At 35.9% G+C, this 13163-nt stretch overlaps 1 long non-coding RNA gene across 1 annotated transcript in view; it reads left to right on the top strand.

Moving 5' to 3' along the window:
- The first annotated feature begins 10875 nt into the window (after positions 1 to 10875).
- LOC115232404 overlaps positions 10876 to 13163 on the top strand; it is a 42746-nt gene continuing 40458 nt past the window's right edge. The window contains exon 1 of the long non-coding RNA XR_003883631.2: positions 10876 to 10996. This is a non-coding gene — a long non-coding RNA (uncharacterized LOC115232404). The remainder of the gene's footprint in view (positions 10997 to 13163) is intronic.

Below are 13163 nucleotides of genomic sequence, written 5' to 3' on the forward strand. Positions count from 1 at the left end.
TCTTTCAGTTCACGACACACATTCAATCGTCATTGCTTTTGATCTTCCGCGAGCAAGTTAAGCACAAATTTTGCTACAACTCTTTTCATTCACAATTCCTCGTTCAAAATCTGTTGGCAGGAGCTCCAGGACACACCAGTCGTACAAGCAAATTCGTCAATTCTTCGGCAACGGTCCTCCAAGATCAGTCCATGAATTCTCGTAGTTTTCATTCTTTCGGGAGGTCGACGGTGGCCCTGAACGAGGTTGGTCTTCAAGCAGCGAGTGACCATTCCTAAAGTGTGAAAACCACTGTTTTTGTTCATGTCAGCGTTCTTGTAAGCTGTTTGAAGCATAGCAACTGTGTCGGCCGCTGTTTTCCCTAGCGGAAAAGAGAATTTCACGGAAACACGCTGTTCCTTCGTTTCAGACATCGCAAAAATGAACGAACAGGGGAGAAACACTGCAAAAAAATGACGTAGCACGTGGCAGCGGAACTACATTCAACGACGCCGGTCGGCCGACTGATGCCTGAGGGTCGCATTAAATGGCAGAAGTCTAAACTACAACTGGCTTGCCTCACAGAAAACGTTTTCAGTTCCTTGTGAGTACCTCCACAGTACACATATATAGACTTATACATACATATATACTACAACTAGATAGACAGAAGACTGACACACACACACATATGTATAATTCAAAATAGTTTGATTTGGATCCTGTGCAACTTCAAGCTTCACAACTCCCTAAGGGAGGCTGTCTCCTCAGGCTGGTGGGATAATACATGTAACTCCCAATAAATGTGTTGAGTGCCCTTTCTTTCGTTTCTCCACTCACTCATATGTGTGTGTGTGTGTGTGTGTGTGTGTGTGTGTGTGTGTGTGTGTGTGTGTGTGTGTGTGTGTATAAACAAAACAGGAAATTGGAAATTTTTGAGTATTATTCAATCACCATTACATGTGTTTGATTTGCTAAAAGAAATTACAAAGTTTTACATGTTAGATAGACTTCTAAGGGGTTTCTTATTAGAAATTCTTCAGACAGAGAAATTAAAAAGGTATTAAATAAGTATTATTTTTTCTGTCTGAAGAATTCCAAATAGGAAATTCCTTACAAGTATATCTAATGTGTAAATCTTTGTAATTCCTATTACCAAATGAAACTTATGTAATGGTGAATAAATATACCCCAAAATTTCTTATTTTCAGTTTTGTTATACAATAACCCTGCAAACAGTATTTCTATAATTCTTAAATTTAATAAGTATTATCAACTAACATACAACAGCAAGTGGGACTACATATTAGATTATAAGAATGGATAATAATAGAATAAGCAGATGTCCTTCAAGAGGAAACAGCTGGGAATTATCCTAACTACCCCTACATCATATATATAGTAAAAGCAATTAAGATTCAAGTGAGTTCTCTTGAATTCACATGAATGCGGTACTTAACTTAGATGCACCAGAAATCTATATGGTATTAACCATAAGATAATGCGGTGTGATTATAAACAAGAAAAAAGCAAGAAAAATGGATCAATATTTCGGTACAATTGTTTCGTACGACGACCAGCTTTATTATATATATATATATATATATATATATATATATATATATATATATAAATATAATAAAGCTGGTCTTCGTACGAAACAATTGTACCGAAATATTGATCCATTTATATATATATATAATATATATATATATATATTATATATATGTATACATATATGTATATGCAATAATTATAACGATAGAGAATATGGAGAGACTGGAACATTCTCAAATTTTATTTCCTTTTATTTCACAATGTCACACAGCATATTCTTATGGTCATATAACCATAGAAATATGCTATATGACATTGTAAAATAAAAGGAAATAAATTTTGAGGATTCACCAGTCTTGATATTGTCTATTGTTATAATTATTGCAAATATACACTCCAGATAATATTACCACCCAGTCAAGCGGACAAGAAATTATTCATCTGAGATATTTACAGCATACGTGAGAAATCCTAATAGTCATAGACATTAAATACTAATTGATGCAGTTAGGTGTAATGTGCAACATAACTGAGAGCTACCATGATATCTGCCTCGATAATATACCCCTCTAAACTCTCACACACACACACACACACACACACACACACACACACACACCACACACACACACACACAACACACACACACAGATATACATATATATATATATATATATACATAGGTGTGTATGTATGTATGTATGTATGTATATATATATATATGTATGTATGTATCATCATCATCATCGTCATCATCGTTTAATGTCCACTTTCCATGCTGACATGGGTTGGCCGGGTTGACAGAGGACTGGTGAGCCAGAGGCTGCGCAAAGGTCCATCTGGTCTGACAAAGTTTCTACAGCTGCATGCCCTTCCTAATGCCAACCACTCCGAGAGTGTAGTGAGTGCTTTTTACATGCCACCAGCACGAGGGCCAGTCAGGCGGTTCTGGCAATGACCATGCTCACACTCAAAAGGTGTTTTTACATGCTACCTGCATGGGAGCCAGTCCGCCATGGCTGTTCACACACATGCGTCATACAGTCTACTGTTTACTCTGAGCGAGAGGCCCTTTGTCACCAGCAGAAGTAGGAGCTCTCTGAACTTTGCCCAGGCTATTCTTATTCTAGCAGCTACACTTTCAGAGCATCCACTCCTGCTTTTGACTTGGTCCCCTAGGTAATGGAAGCTATCAACTACTTCTAGTTTTTCTCCCTGGAATGTGACAGAAGCTGTTCTCTGCACATTTTCTGTGTTTATAGCACCTGAGCATTTACCACATACAAAAACTATCTTCCCAGTTAGCCCCCCCTTTGATATTGCTGCACCTCTTATGTGTCCATAGCTTACACTGGGTACATCTTATGGTGTTTCTACCTACGCCTTTTCTACAGATTGAGCAGGGCCATCTACCAGAAGGGATTTGTGGTTTGTCTGCCTTCCTACTTATTAAGACTTTGATTTTAACTAGGTTGACTCTAAGGCCCTTTGATTCTATTCTTTGCTTCCACACCTGAAACTTTTCTTCTAGTTCTGATAGTGACTCAGCAATTAGAGCAAGGTCATCAGCATAGATGAGCTCCCAGGGGCATCCTGTATTGAATTCCTCTTTATTGCCTAGAGGACTATGATGGTATATGTATGTGTGTATGTGTATATATATATATATATATAATATATATATATATATATATATATATATATATATATATATATATATATATATCTATATATATATGTGTGTGTGTATGTATGTATATATATGTGTGTATATATACCTACATATATATATATATATATATATATACTCACACACACACACACACACACACACACACACATATATATATGAGACAAACGACTGAAATATCTGGTGCCTTACTGTACTCAATAAGACCTGTCCAGTTAATACTGGTGCTAGTGCCAATTAAAAGGCACCCAGTACACTCTGTGGAGTGGTTGGCATTAGGATGGACATCCAACCTTAGAAGCCATATCAGGACAGATAATGGACTCTAGTGTGAACCCCAGCCTTACCAGCTCCAGCCAAACTGTCCAACCCATGCCAGCATGGAAAACAGAGGTTAAATAACACAAATGATGATGATGATGATGATGATGATGATGATATTCTTTTATTCTTTTACTTGTTTCACTCATTTGGCTGCAGCCATGCTAGAGTACCACTTTGAAAGATTTTAGTCAAAGAATTCAACCCGAGGTCTAATTTCTTTTACTGAACTGCTAAGTTACAGGGATGTAAACACACTGACACCAGTTGTCAAGTGGTGGTGGTGGTGGTGGTGGGGGAACGAACGTTGACACAAAGATACACTTAGATATATATATATGTGTGTGTATGTATATATATATATATATATATATATATATAATGCAATAATAATTCTCTAAATGAGACATAGACAGTAACTGCTCCATAACATAAGGGACGTTAGCCATCTGAATGTGGCTAGGGACAGGGCAGGGCGGTGGGGGTGTTACTGATGCATTTAGCCCCAGGCGATCATCAACATCACCAGGAGGGCTGACGCCATCACGGCGTCCTCTAGCCTGCAAAGGGAGATCATTCCCCGAAGAAGCGGATGCCACATACGGACCTAGGTTTCAAGGTATTTGCCTATTATCAACGCATGGCAGGCACCGCTCCTCGACGAACAACTCTCTGTGCAGGATATATATAAAGATTTTCACAGTAAATACATTTACTGATGTAGAAAATCCGTTTGACAGCAATAATAATTCTCTAAACGAGACATAGACAGTAACTGCTCCATAACATAAGGGACGTTAGCCATCTGAATGTGGCTAGGGACAGGGCAGGGCGGTGGATGCATTGATAATAGGCAAATACCTTGAAACCTAGGTCCGTATGTGGCATCCGCTTCTTCGGGGAATGATCTCCCTTTGCAGGCTAGAGGATATTAATATATTATTATTAATATCAGGAAATCAATATTAGAAAATTCTTCAGAAAGATATATACAAGTGTAAAATAATTGTTGTATTAAAAATATAAATATATATAAATATATGTAAATATGTATAAGTATGAATATATAATAATGACATTTTAATTTATAATTCATAATTTCACACATAAAATTTCACATATAATTTTATTTTATATTATTTAAGTCTATGGACAATATTTGGAATACAGGACAATATAATGGATTTTATACATAATTATTATGGATTACTACAAAAGACTTACCAAGGAAGAATATATGAATTTCAAGATTCTCATACTAAAGTGTACTTACCAAAATCAAAAGCAGTAATTTTTAATTTTATTTTATATTTCAAAAAAACACCATTTTCCTATATTAGTTCATATTTTTAAAAAGACTACCGTTCGATAAACTATACAAATTTCACATTTTATATCTCTGAAGAGCAGAAGAGTTGTCTATAAATGCTTATCAATATAGGATTCCATTATAGAGACAGCACTCTCTGCGAAATGATTGTTAAATACTTTAAAAACTTAATTCGAAACATTTAAAATGTCATTATTATATATTTATAATTATACATATTTACATATGTTTATATATATTTATATTTTTAATACAACAATTATTTTACACATGTATATATTTTTCTGAGGAATTTTCTAATATTGATTTCCTGATATTAATAATAATATATAATATAAGATATAATATATATATATATAATATACATATATATACATATACATATATATATATATATATATATATATATATACACACTTATACATATATATATATAATTATATATATATATATATATATATATATATATATATATATATATATATATACTAGCAGTATCGCCCGGCGTTGCTCAGGTTTGTAAGGGAAATAACTATAAAGCATTTTTAGAGAGTTATAGCCAAAAAATAGCAAAAAAATGGAAAAAAAATGATGGTAAATTTTTTTGAGAGTTAAAAAAGGTGGAGTTGCGTCCCCTAGACGGTCTGTGGTTTGGGTTTCTGATTCTCGACCCCATGTCGAATTTATCGATTTTTTTCAGAACTGGGGGACTTTTCAAAATTTTCGCTGCGTTAGTTTTGAATTATGACATTGGGCTATGTGTGTGTCAAGTTTCATCAGAATCGGTTGAAAGCCGTGGTCAGAGTCAGGGTACGAGAAAACAGACACACAGAAAACGCACAGACAAACTGCCGTTTAATAGAGAGAGATATATTATACATATATATATATATACATATATATATATATATATATATATATAATATATATATATATATATATATACACATCATCATCGTTTAACGTCTGTTGTCCATGCTAGCATGGGTTGGACGGTCCGACCGGGGAAGCCAGAAGGCTGCACCAGGCTCCAGTCTGATCTGGCAGTGTTTCTACAGCTGGATGCCCTTCCTAACGCCAACCACTCTGTGAGTGTAGTGGGTGCTTTTTACGTGCCACCTGCACAGGTGCCAGGCGAGGCTGGCAACAGCCACGATTGGATTAGTGCATTTTACGTTCCACCGGCACGGAAGCCAGTCAAGGTGGCGCTGGCATCGGCCATGATTCAAATAGGGCTTTTTACATGCCACCGGCATGGAGGCCAGTCTAGGTGGCGCTGGCATCGGCCACGTTCAGATGGTAATTTTTATGTGCCACCGGCACAGGGATCACAACTGCAGTTTCCATTGATTTTGATGTTGGTGTACGTGACTCAATGGATCTCCTCAAGCACAGCCTCACCTGGCAACAGCCACAATCGGATTGGTGCATTTTACATGCCACCAGCACGGAAGGCAGTCAAGGCGGCGCTGGCATCGCCCATGATTCGAATAGTGCTTTTTATGTGCCACCGGCACAGGGATCACAACTGCAGTTTCCATTGATTTTGATGTTAGTGTACGTGACTCAATGGATCTCCTCAAGCACAGGGTCGAAATGGTGTTTCTTCACTTGCCACCTGCACAGGAGTCAGTCCAGCGGTCCTGGCAACTGCCGGGTGCCAGTCATAGGATTGGTTCAATTTCGATTCCATATACATATACATACATATATGTATATATATGATGGGCTTCTTTCAGTTTCTGTCTACCAAATCCACTTACAAAGTTTTGGTTGACCCAAGGCTGCAGTAAAAGACACTTGTGAAGGTACAACACAGTGAGACTAAACCCAGAACCATGTGATTGGTAAGCAAGCTTCCTACCATACAGCCTCACCTATATATATCATCAACTACACTGATATTCCTCAAATTCATTATTTTCTCTTTTACTCATTTCACACATCAACACCATAAATCAACAGTCATTATCAAAACAACCAATCAACAGATAATCTGGTCACTTAATTTCTAAGATATATGTATGTGTGTATGGAAGGGGTAGTTTTTGAGATAAACAATAATTATGATTTTGTACCTTTCTCAATAGCATCAAAATCATAAATGATATCAAAGATTCAGTTAATTGAAAGTTTATCATTTTCATAGAATACATTTTTTATTAAGACCTCAGGCAAAGAGAAATTGTGTATTGTAAGGTTTTGGTTGATGCTAAAAAATGTTTGAAAATAGTTGCAATCAGGAATTGAAACTGGATTGCATACTTAATTCATTAGCTGCTCACCAAAAGATAATTTATTTGGATATCTATTTTGACATTAGCTGCAGTAGTAGTGTTAGATTTCTTCAGCATTTCTGTAATTTATTAAAATATATTTATCAAGGTCATGTAACTGACTCATGTGACAGTAACAACCAAAACATAGACTTGTGCGAAAGACGCAAATAAAATTAGCACACATACATAAACACGCATGTAGCACCACCACTACCACCTCCACCATAAATATATGTATATATTGTGTATATTATATTCACAAACAAACAACTCACTTGAAATATTAGGAAGTCACTAGTTCCGTGTATAAAACAATTCCTTAAATGGCAAAAAGACAGACTGTAAACCACACTGCTGTGTCAATCTCTTCAAGCAAGGATTGGTTTGTGTACATGAATTTAAATGTTTATAATTTTAGAAATTAAATGGAGGGTGAATTTAAGCTAAATATTTTAACTTCTTACTTATAGTTTGGTATAGAGAAAGAGCTGTAGTAACAGCAGTGGTAGACTAACAACCTTTTTTTTTGTTTTCACTATTTCTAGCTAAATCAGTTTTGTTCTATGAAATGGATGTATGTGAAAGTGAAACCTAGCATGGTCAGCACTTATGATATTTTGGACCCCCTACAGTAGAGGTTAGTTCCTCATCTAGTGTGTGTGCATACCATGTAGTTACATGATAGCATTTAGGGTGTGACAAAGCAGTAAAATACATACATTACTCATGTATAAGATGCACTCTGAATTTAATCTTGGTACAAAATTTTTTCCCTTCATATTCAAACTTGCCCTGTGTCTGAGTCATATCCCAGTTTTTTTTCAGTTAAAATAATGCACAAAATAGTGTGACTTATACACAAGTAAATATGGTATCCTTATTAAAATTGCTTCTTAAATTAAAATCATTGACTAACTTTTGTTTAAGTGAGGCCCACTATGGCATACTGCTCCCATATCTGGGACAGTGTTGTTGCTAAACACAAGCATTCTGGGTCTCATTTATAGAGAGGCTACTTGACTTTCAGTCATACTCCAGCTTCTTGTCTACAGCCTTGCTGGTCTCTATGTCTGTCTTTTCTATCACCACTATAATGGCCTCTGCTTCTCTGAGCTGATTGAACTTGTATCTCCACTCAACCCATTCATCTTTACACCTTTTGTCACCCTTGTTACCTTCCCCTCACCAGCTCCATACAAACCATTATGCTCAGTCCTTCACCCACAAAACATTGTCTCTTTGGAATCTTTTCCATGCTCATATCTTTACTGTAGATGTTAATTTGCACTGGTTTAAATAAAACATTAACAACATCAGTCTCATCAGTTTTGGAGAGCCTACAAAGATCACGTGTACTTCCCTTCCTCCAAACTCAGCAAAAGCACAAAACAAAAACAACTAAGCACACCAAGAACTTTATTACTCTACATATGTAGATTTAACCCTTTAAATATTCTGACTGAAAACTGTGTGCTCATTCCATTTGCAACAACATACATGTATAAATCTGGATTCAGTTCTCTTTTCAATCATGACACATAGACTTACAAAATTGCAATCAGTAAGAAAGTTCTATATTTTGATAAAGTCATGTATGAGAAACAGAAACCAAAAAAATCATTAAATTTTGTTCTCAATTGTGACTGATGTCACTGGTTATTTTTTTGTCGCTTGTTGTTCAATTTACAGTTGTATGGCCTAAGTCAAAATTTAAATTTTTGAGTTCAGTTTGTTCATCAACAGTATTATATACAGTTATATTTAAGAAAATGTGGAGGTGCAATGGCCCAGTGGTTAGGGCAACGGACCTGCGGTCGTAGGATCGCGGTTTCAATTCCCAGACCAGGTGCTGTGAGTGTTTATTGAGCGAAAACACCTAAAGCTCCATGAGGCTCCAGCAGGGGGTGGTGGTGATCCTTGCTGTATTCTTTCACCACAACTTTCTCTCAATCTTTCTTCTGTTGGCCTGCTCACTTATCCAGCAGGGTGGCATCATTTAAAGGCTAAAACAATGCGAAGCGCATTGTGACCAGCAATGTGTAGCAACATCTGATGGCTTGGTCGGTCATGTGATCACATGATATTTAAGAAAATAAATTACTTATTAATTAGGAAATTGATTTTTCATTATCTTATACATTATTACTTTTGTAGGGAGTTAAGAAAATTAATGAAATATTTTCAAAATGTACAGGACACAGAAAAGTTTGGGAAAACCAGCATCAAAGAGAAGGCTGATCTCTAACAGATTGAAGACATTTCCTAAATACACCAGATGAAAGGAAAATTTTCTTGAGTGAAGTTCTACCATTTTGGGGGTTGAGACTTAATGCTCTGAGTGATAAGTTAAACATTCCATCCTATTTAGCACCACAACTTGAACCCTGAGTGCTTTTAGAGTTGTTCATTCAGTTGATGGTTAATTCTGTTAATAGCTAATTATTACTATTATCACTCAGTTGATAGCTAATTCTGTCTGTATGTCAGTCAGTCTGTCTGTTTGTCTGTCTATCTATCTGCCTATCTATCTATCTATCTATCTATCTATCTATCTATCTATCTATCTATCTATCTATCTGTCTGTCTGTCTGTCTGTCTGCCTGCCTGCTGCCTGCCTGCCTGCCTGCCTGCCTGCCTGCCTGCCTGCCTGCCTGCCTGTCTGTCTGTCTGTCTGTCTGTCTGTCTGTATGTCTGTCTATCTATCTCTCCCTCCCTCCAATCATGTATTTTTCCTGCAGGCATTGACATGTAGATAATCAAGCTAGCATCAACCACATTAAAGAGCCAGAGCCTGCATTGGTCATGGGTTTTGGTCCTTTTCCTATGGCCAACTAATAAAGAAAACACTATGGGAACAAATGCATTTGCATACATGGTAAGTATGACATAGTCAATCACACACACACGCACGTGCACACACATGCTGATGTTTAAATAAAGTTAAAATCTCCAGGTCTTTCAGTTACTCTAGAAACAATCTGGAGAAAGACATAGGCATGTGGATAATAAGCACCTTCACAGGTACGTGGTCCAGGCTCAGTCCCATTAAGCTTGAGTGTACTTCTACTTGTGATTAAAGTTCAATAGGCAGAAACTGTGTGACAGTCTGTTTGTTGGGTGAACCATTCTTCTTCTCAGATGGTAGGCTTAATCCATTGCCCTTGGCTAACTTTAACCATTTAGTATTCAAACCAGCCATATCCAGCCTAAATATTCTACCAGTTCTATGTTAAAACTGATCAGATCTGGCCTCTCACACCTGTCCTACAATGTCATTCTGAAAATAAGCATTCACATCATGAAAATCTCTATGCTACAAGATAATGCATGATCAATTGAAAACAATGTGAATAAATAAGCATTACATTCGAAGGAGTAATCTGAATGCTAAAGAGTTAACAGTATTGCAAGTATTGGGGTGGGGGTCAGGTCTCCCATCTGGAGATGATGTACTGTCTTCTTACCATTAACCATACATAGCTTATAAAGGGTCATAACTGCTCCCCTTCATCAGATAGGGGTGGGGGAAAGAAAATTTCAACTAAATTACAAAATAAATAAACAAGTAAAAACAAAGTTTTATTCCTTTTGAAACTTCATTTCCATCAGGTGAAATGATCTCTGATAGTCGTTCCTCATTTCCTGATTTATTAGTTTTACTGAGAGGCTGACATTTTTCATATTATCTAGATCACTTCAGAATATATTTTATCATAACACGTACAATAGACCAATCCTTGCTATGAGAGCTTCATGCCAAAGTGTGGATTGTAGTGTAGTTCAATTTTATATCCATTTAAGGAATTGTTTCAAACAAATGATGACTACCTAATATTTCAAGTGAGTTGTTTTCTGTTTGTGTTTCATATGCTTGTGTTGTTGTTGTCGATGTTGTTGTTCTTGTTTGTGTGTGGTTGTGTTTGTGTGTGTGTGTGTGTGTATGTGTGTGTGTGATGTGTGTGTGTGTGTGATGTGTGTGTGTGTGTGTGTGATGTGTGTGTGTGTGTGTGTGTGTGTGTGTGTGTGTGTGATGTGTGTGTGTGCTAGTTGTGATCAGTACACTATCCTAAGTTTATGTTTAAGTATTTTTATTTGGTCACCCTCATGTCATGTTTACGATACTGATGTTTTTAAAATTAAATTATAAAATTTTTAATTAAAATAAAATTTAATTTTGATAAAAACCTCATAGTAGAATGGGTGAAATGCCTTGTGGAAATTAGTTGCATAACCTTTATATCCTGAATTGAAAAATCCTGCCTGGGTCATCTATGCTCCTTAATCTTTGGGGGTTGATAAAATAAGTACTAACTGAGAGTTAGATTTGGTCTACCACTCTTCCCACTCGCCCTAAATTGTGTCTTAGTTATAAATTAATTATAGACATTTTAAATTTATAAATTATTCCTGTACACTAAGCAAAAACTTCTATTGTGGTCATCTCTGCCCACTGTGCCTGAGTTTTGATGTACTCCAGTCAGTTGGCAATCCTTTGACCCTGTATAAATTTCTATTGTAGGCATAGCTGTGTGGTTAAGAAACTTGCTTCCCAACCATGTAGTATCAGGTTCAGTCCCGCAGCTGACCAAAGTCTTTTGAGTGGATTTGGTAGAAAGAATCTGAAAGAAGCCCATCGCATATATATATATATATATATATATATAAATAAGGATAAGATCATTAATTTAAAAATAAAATAACGATTTATATAAATAAGTGATAAAATCGTTATATATATATATATATATATAAAAAACATATAGTATATATATATATATATATATATATATATATATTATATACATATATAGTGAAATTACAGAAAAACAAAAGATAAAGACAGGTGTTATGAACAACAAGCAGGTGTATTAGTTTGGTGCTTGGGAAAGTGAGAAAGTCTATTCCGTTTCAAGCCTATGCTCTTCAACAGAAAGGAATATGAGGAAATAAACTGAGAGAGATTTTTAAAAAATTACGGATTTAGGGATCAGTCATGGTGACTGATTATGTGTTGTGTGTGTGTGTGTGTGTGTGTGTGTGCACGCATTTGTGTGTGTGTGTATATATATGTATGTGTGTGTGTATATGTTATTGTGTTATATCTTTGGGTTTGTGGTTGTCCCCTACCACTTCATAACCAGTGTTCGTTTCTTTACATTCTCATAAGTTAGGGGTTGGCAAAAAGAGACTGACAGAATAATTACCAGATTTAAAAACAGAAGTACTGGGGGCCAATTGATCACAATCTGAAACAAGTAAAAGATAAATATGATTTGTACCCACATACACACAGATGATGTTTTGGACCAGTTGCACTCTATTGAACTGAATATAATAAATATTTTCTGTAGGCTAATGGTGAGATAAAACTGCAGTGATGAAGCTGACAGGCAGGATATGAACTCAGTCATTAATCATCAAAAATAATTGCTGCTCAGTATTTTACCATCTGAGCCACCCTTATAGACCTGATACCAACCCTTTCTACGTTAGGTACAAGTCCTGAAATTTTGGAGAGTAAGTAGGAGGCTAGTCAACTCCTGTACTCAACTGAGACTTATTTCATTGATCTTGAAAGGATAAAAGGCAAAGTCAAGCTTGGCAAAATTTGAATTCAGAAAGCAAAGATATGAAATGCCATTAAGCATTTTGTCCAGTGCACTAATGATTCTATAAGCTTGCCACCTTAAAGACCTGAAAATAATTTTAGTTTCAAAGTTTGGTATAAGGTCAGCAAATTCAGGGAAGGGAGGAAGTCAATTACATTGACTCCAGTGTTGAACTGGTACTTATTTTATTAACCCTGAAAGGATGAAAGACAAATTGACCTTGGCTGATTTTGAACTCAGAATATAAAGACAAATGAAATGTCACTCAGCATTTTGCCTGGTATACTAACAATTCTGTTAGCTTACCACCTTACAGATCTGATATTAATATTACAATAGATAATATCTATGATAACAGTAATAATAATGGTTTCAAATTTTAGCACTAGGCCTGTAAT

This window comes from Octopus sinensis, linkage group LG2, assembly GCF_006345805.1.
Source record: "Octopus sinensis linkage group LG2, ASM634580v1, whole genome shotgun sequence".
NCBI lineage: Eukaryota > Metazoa > Mollusca > Cephalopoda > Octopoda > Octopodidae > Octopus > Octopus sinensis.